This window comes from Schistocerca americana, chromosome 6, assembly GCF_021461395.2.
Source record: "Schistocerca americana isolate TAMUIC-IGC-003095 chromosome 6, iqSchAmer2.1, whole genome shotgun sequence".
Lineage (NCBI taxonomy): Eukaryota > Metazoa > Arthropoda > Insecta > Orthoptera > Acrididae > Schistocerca > Schistocerca americana.
In genome coordinates, this window is record NC_060124.1 from 394,637,077 (window position 1) to 394,644,477 (window position 7,401).

Here is a 7,401-nt window from a genome sequence, read left to right on the forward strand (position 1 = left end):
TCTGGATGTAACATGTCACCGACAACGACGTCATTAGAGAAGTAGCACAATCTGGTAATCGACAATTACAGTGTAAGGAAATACGCCATGTCTTTTTCAAAGGAACTTTCCCCAAATTAGCCTCAAGTAACTTAGCTAAACCATTGAACACATAATTCTGCATGGTTTGACGAGTGTTTGAACCCTCTACCTCCATAACGCGAGTCCATTGGTCTCATTATTGTGTTAGTTCACTCTGACCGCACTTTACAGAAATTCACCTGATACTTCTGAAGAGGTTGTGAGGTATATATAGAATCCCACCACCACCTCTACCCCAACCCCTCGCGTACATCATTTGTAACACACTTTATGCATAAATATTATTATAGTAAACGATCACTGAAATTGAAACAACACGAGCGATTGTCAAAAATGCAAACAGCGCGTGAAGCAGATTATTAATACGAGCAGCACAGCAAGTTAAATATATCTGTTCGTTGATCAAGACTATAGCAGTTCATGGCATAATAGCTTATTATAAAAGTTAACAAAACCAAAGCTCCAACTTTATATTGGCAGATCAATTACTTCGTATCTTAAAGGCCGTGTTTTAGTGTATTCGTTGCTGATGTCCACCCTACACTCGCGGAAGTACCGCGAGATTGCCTTTTGGGACCCACACGGTTTAAAATATATTTATCTGACATACCGAACATGCTCCGATTATACGTAGCTCTCTTCACTAGTGATGACAGAATAATGTGTTACACCGACAACAACGCAACGAACATTCACGACGAGTGCCATAGGAGTGTACTAACGCTTGAAAAACGGTTTACTGAATGTCGGTCGAAATAAATGTGGTAAAACCTAAAGCAGCCTTTTATACAAGTATAAGACAGAATTTACAAACCCCCAGTCGTTCTTGAATTAGAACAGTTCAAAATGGTTCAAATGGCTCTGAGCACTATGGGAATTAACATCTGTGGTCATGAGTCCCCTACAACTCAGAACTACTTAAACCTAACTAACCTAAGGATATCACACACATCCATGCCCGAGGCAGGATTCGAGCGTGCGACCGTAGCGGTCCCGCGATTCCAGACTGAAGCGCCTAGAACCGCTCGGCCACAGTGGCCAGCAATTAAAACAGTTCTTGGACTGAATCTGCTAAATACCTTAGAGTTCACATCTATGAACGCCTTACCTTCAATAGACATGTAACACTTAGCGAAGAAAGCAAACAGTGAAAGCTGCTTTATATCCCGTAACAAACACAATGTCGTCACTAAATAGGAAAAAGAGTCTTCTACTTTACGAGTCGACAATAAAAGCAGTAATGGGATGCGCCTGCTCCATATGGGGTCATGCTGCGTCTACCCACAACAACAGACTTCAGGTTGTCCAAAATAAGATATCGCGGACAATATTAAATGCTCCAAAGATCCATGAAACCTCATCAAGCCACAATGATTAAAAATTAAAACTGTTACAGAAGAGACCCGCTCCATATCTGAAAGATTTTACACCAAATTTTCTTACTCAACCAAAACACTAATTCGTCAGTTACCCAGGTATGATATCCATCACCAGGACATAGATAGTCATCAAAGATAGTTCTGCTAGCACGTCAGTTACACAGTGTGAGGAGACATACGAGGTACAATATTATAAACATTGTAATCACACACTCATGTTGTATGTTACAGGTCAAACAAAATTGTGAACAGTGTTTTGTAATACTGTAAATTGTAAATAATGTTTTGCTCTTTTTTTATAATAATGACGGTGTATCTTGACCAGTACTCAAGATAAGGGCTCTTTTAAACATACCATTATTTACAATTTAACTATGAACTAGTCACTGTAACGCAAAAACTTGAATCCAAACTTATATATTCGTGTGAACCTAGTCATATGGGTAATTATTACCTCCATCATAAATTTTTTGCCTAATTACTACTATGTTATGCTAGTTAACCAAACGTTTAAGTAGTTGTGAGTACAGATCCGCTGGTGGGATTGCTACAAAATAAAATAAAATAAATAAAATTTTTTTGGAAAGTGTAGGGACACTACGCCAAGACAAGTGGACAGACGGCAGTCGTACGTTTCCACGGCAGAACCCGGACTACCCCAGTCGTCCTACGCTTCCTAGGGAAGGTAGCAGTTAAAGCAAGTAATATATAGGCAAAATATTGTGAACACCTGTTCTTACTTGGGAATGGCTTGTAAATAAGCCCATAATACAGCTGCGATTCTTCTTGGAATACTGGCATATAATGATTGTATAGTCTCCAGTGACCGGGTTGTTCTAATCAGAATCGACAGCAGACCAACACCGACAACGATAGTTCAGGTATACATGCCGACGTCGCAAGCTGAAGATGAACAGATAGAGAAAGTGTATGAAGATATTGAAAGGGTAATGCAGTATGTAAAGGGGGACGAAAATCTAATAGTCATGGACGACTGGAATGCAGTTGTAGGGGAAGGAGTAGAAGAAAAGGTTACAGGAGAATATGGGCTGGGGACAAGGAATGAAAGAGGAGAAAGACTAATTGAGTTCTGTAACAAGTTTCAGCTACTAATAGCGAATACCCTGTTCAAGAATCACAAGAGGAGGAGGTATACTTGGAAAAGGCCGGGAGATACGGGAAGATTTCAATTAGATTACATCATGGTCAGACAGAGATTCCGAAATCAGATACTGGATTGTAAGGCGTACCCAGGAGCAGATATAGACTCAGATCACAATATAGTAGTGATGAAGAGTAGGCTGAAGCTCAAGACACTATCAGGGAGAATCAATACGCAAAGAAGTGGAATATAGAAGTACTAAGGAGTGACGAGATACGTTTGAAGTTCTCTAACGCTATAGACACAGCAATAAGGAATAGCGCAGTAGGCAGTACAGTTGAAGAGGAATGGACATCTCTAAAAAGAGCCATCACAGAAGTTGAGAAGGGAAACATAGGTACAAAGTAGGTAGCTGCGAAGAAACCATGGGTAACAGAAGAAATACTTCAGTTGATTGATGAAAGGAGGAAGTACAAACATGTTCCGGGAAAATCAGGAATACAGAAATACAAGTCGCTGAGGAATGAAATAAATAGGAAGTGCAGGGAAGCTAAGACGAAATGGCTGCAGGAAAAATGTGAAGACATCGAAAAAGATATGATTGTCGGAAGGACAGACTCAGCATACAGGAAAGTCAAAACAACCTTTGGTGACATTAAAAGCAACAGTGGTAACATTAAGAGTGCAACGGGAATTCCACTGTTAAATGCAGAGGAGAGAGCAGATAGGTGGAAAGAATACATTGAAAGCCTCTATGAGGGTGAAGATTTGTCTGATGTGATAGAAGAAGAAACAGGAGTCGATTTAGAAGAGATATGGGATCCAGTATTAGAATCGGAATTTAAAAGAGCTTTGGAGGACTTACTGTCAAATAAGGCAGAAGGGATAGATAACATTCCATCAGAATTTCTAAAATCATTGGGGGAAGTGGCAACAAAACGACTATTCACGTTGGTGTGTAGAATATATGAGTCTGGCGATATACCATCTGACTTTCGGAAAAGCATCATCCAAACAATTCCGAAGACGGCAAGAGCTGACAAGCGCGAGAATTATCGTACAATCAGCTTAACAGCTCATGCACCGAAGCTGCTTACAAGAATAATATACAGAAGAATGGAAAAGAAAATTGAGAATGCGCTAGGTGACGATCAGTTTGGCTTTAGGAAAAGTAACGGGACGAGAGAGGCAATTCTGACGTTACAGCTAATAATGGAAGCAAGGCTAAAGAAAAATCAAGACACTTTCATAGGATTTGTTGACCTGGAAAAAGCGTTCGACAATATAAAATGGTGTAAGCTGTTCGAGATTCTGAAAAAAGTAGGGGTAAGCTATAGGGAGAGACGGGTCGTATACAATATGTACAACAACCAAGAGGGAATAATAAGAGTGGACGATCAAGAACGAAGTGCTCGTATTAAGAAGGGTGTAAGACAAGGCTGTAGCCTTTCGCCCCTACTCTTCAATCGGTACATCGAGGAAGCAATGATGGAAATAAAAGGAAGGTTCGGGAGTGGAATTAAAATACGAGGTGAAAGGATATCAATGATACGATTCGCTGATGACATTGCTATCCTCAGTGAAAGTGAAGAAGAATTAAATGATCTGCTGAACGGAATGAACAGTCTAATGAGTACACAGTATGGTTTGAGAGTAAATCGGAGAAAGACGAAGGTAATGAGAAGTAGTAGAAATGAGAACAGCGAGAAACTCAACATCAAGATTGATGGTCACGAAGTCAATGAAGTTAAGGAATTCTGCTACCTAGGCAGTAAAATAACTAATGACGGACGGAGCAATGAGGACATCAAAAGCAGACTCGCTATGGCAAAAAAGGCATTTCTGGCCAAGAGAAGTCTACTAATATCAAATACCGGCCTTAATTTGAGGAAGAAATTTCTGAGGATGTACGTTTGGAGTACAGCATTGTATGGTAGTGAAACATGGACTGTGGGAAAACCAGAACAGAAGAGAATCGAAGCATTTGAGATGTGGTGCTATAGACAAATGTTGAAAATTAGGTGGACTGATAAGGTAAGGAATGAGGTTCTACGCAGAATCGGAGAGGAAGGGAGTATGTGGAAAACACTGATAAGGAGAAGGGACAGGATGATAGGACATCTGCTAAGACATGAGGGAATGACTTCCATGGTACTAGAGGGAGCTGTAGAGGGCAAAAACTGTATAGGAAGACAGAGATTGGAATACGTCAAGCAAATAATTGAGGATGTAGGTTGCAAGTGCTACTCTGAGATGAAGAGGTTAGCACAGGAAAGGAATTCGTGGCGGGCCGCATCAAACCAGTCAGTAGACTGATGAAAAAAAAAAAAAAAAAAAAAAAAAAAAAAAAAAAGTAGTCTCCAGTGGAATGTTATGCCACTCTTTGGTCAGAGCCTCTTCTAACTCCTGTAGTGACGAGGGAGGCGGAAATCTGCTCCGGAGTTTGCGCCTCAATATCGCCCACAAGGGTTCGACAATGTTCAAAGCCGGGGACTGTGCTGGCCAGCGAAGACGCTGCATTTCAGTTGCACGCCCCTCATACCACGATTGTACTGTCCTGGCTGTGTCAATGGGTGCATTATCGTCCTGAATCATGGCATCATTGTTGGGGAACAACATTTGCGTCATGAGGTGCACCCGATCACCTAAAATGTTCACATATTCGTTGGCTGTAACACAGCCTTTGAGGGTAATGATGAAACCAGCAGAATACCGTGATACGGCTACTCACAGCATCACACTCCCACCTCCATGCTTAACCGTTGGAATCAAGCGATCAGGATTGTAGGCTTCTTTCGGCGTTCTCCAGACGTAAATGTTGGAAATACCGAAAACGTTGACTCGTCGGGCCATATGACATGTTTACACTGATCAGAGTTCCAGGATTTATGCTCCTGACACCATGTTTTACGCTTCTTTGCTTTGGTTGTCGTTTCCAACAGTTTCGGTTTAGGAGCTCGTCCATGAATATTCGCTTTAAAGTGTTTTCGGCGGACAGTGTCGATAGATAGGGGTCTCGAAGATGGCTATTGAGCTCCCCAATCACTTAAGCCGTCGTAGTTTTGTGCTGTTCGTATTAGCGTACGATAGTCTCTTTCATTTAATTTTGATTTGCGCTCGCTATTACGTTTACACGATGATGTCTTTCCATGTTTTGTGTAGGCTGCCAAGACTGTTGAAACAGTAGTTCTTGAAACATTCAGTAAGCTGGCTGGTTATTGATGCTCCAGTTAATTGGTCCCCCTCAATCTGCCCTCTTTGGAATTCTGTTAGGTCTTTCAATGCGAGTCTACCTCGGCCTATGAATGCAAATACGAAGTCCGCATTACTCGTAAACAACCCGCATTGATGCCTAGTCCGTACTGAACACACATGTGCCTTGCCTGCATTGTTGACAGTTAAACACAACCAGCACATTACTACCACTGTTCACATTACTTTTCAAATCCCCGGTATGTCTTTGTTGGTTGGTTAGTTGATATAGGGGAGGAGACCAAACAGCAAGATCATCTGTCTCATCGGATTAGGAAAGGATGGGGAAGGAACTCGTGGTGCTCTTTCAAGGGAATCATCTCGACATTTGCTTGAAGTGATTTAGGGAAATCACGGAAAACCTAAATCAGGAAGGCCGGACGCGGGTTTTAAGCGTCGTCCTACCGAATGCGAGTCCAGGTGCTAACCACTGCACCACCTCGCTCGGTATGTCTTTATCTTCAGTTTGTTAACGACAGAGAATTTATTTCCTGGACATTACTCGATTAACATTACTGGTTCCAATCTGTCGTCTGTGTTAATGTTCTTCATTTTCTTGTGCATCAATATGAATATGATACCTAACTGCGAGGGAAGTGATGATTTTTTGGGGAGAAACTGAAAAAATGTATTTACTTTACAGCCATCAGATTTATGAAATAATTTTGAGGAATAGGTGGATTGTAGATGAGCAAACCTGACTATACTGAACATGCAAAAAATTCAAAATGCTTCATCTTGAATCGATTATGATAAATTACAAGTTGGAATTCATCATGGAATGGTGAGGCACACCCGAATCACTTCGATGAGTCTCAGGTCTTCGATTATGTTCGAAATAGTTTGACAGAACAGCAGCCTGAAGAGGCTTATCGAGTCGTTAGACAATTAACTTCAGTTTATTGTGAAGCACGATCCTGCAGACTTTTTGTCTGCTCCAGGGCTATCCGTTATGTAAAGTGAACGGCGAAAGTTCTTTATTGTCTCAAAATGTTTATGTTCCGTGATGAATCCCACATAAGGTGACATGGAACAAGTAGAGTTTTTAATCTTGAGAATTTCCTTGCCTGTGTGTATGGCGAAGCGTGTTTCTGAGCTCCATCTATAGCGAAAGCACCGTGTATGAAAGTCAGCATTACTTCAGCGTTATAAAAACGTTTTCGATCGTGAAATGTCTCGTGTGACTTTACAAAAATGTAATTTATAATACCTATCTCCTAAGTCTATCACCTTCATGTCCTTTGATCCTAATTTTTTTTTCTGATTCAAAACGAAAATAGACAATATATTGAATTGTGTGGTGGAACCATCAGACAGGAATATTAAAAGGGGTCAGATATGGATCAGAAACGTGAATGAACGGTTTTATTCATACAAAAGACTACTTTTTACCAGATTAATTTCAGTGAAAGATCCTTCGCAGTTGTATGAAAATGTTTTGTTAAGAAACTGAAAGTAGTGATTGTTCTGACTGAGAGAGGCATCCAGTCAAAGACGATTGTACTATAAATTCTGTACGAAAATCGAGAAACGTAAGTAGCATGTGATTCAGGTTGTATATGTGTATGGTCAGAAGTGAAGAAAAAT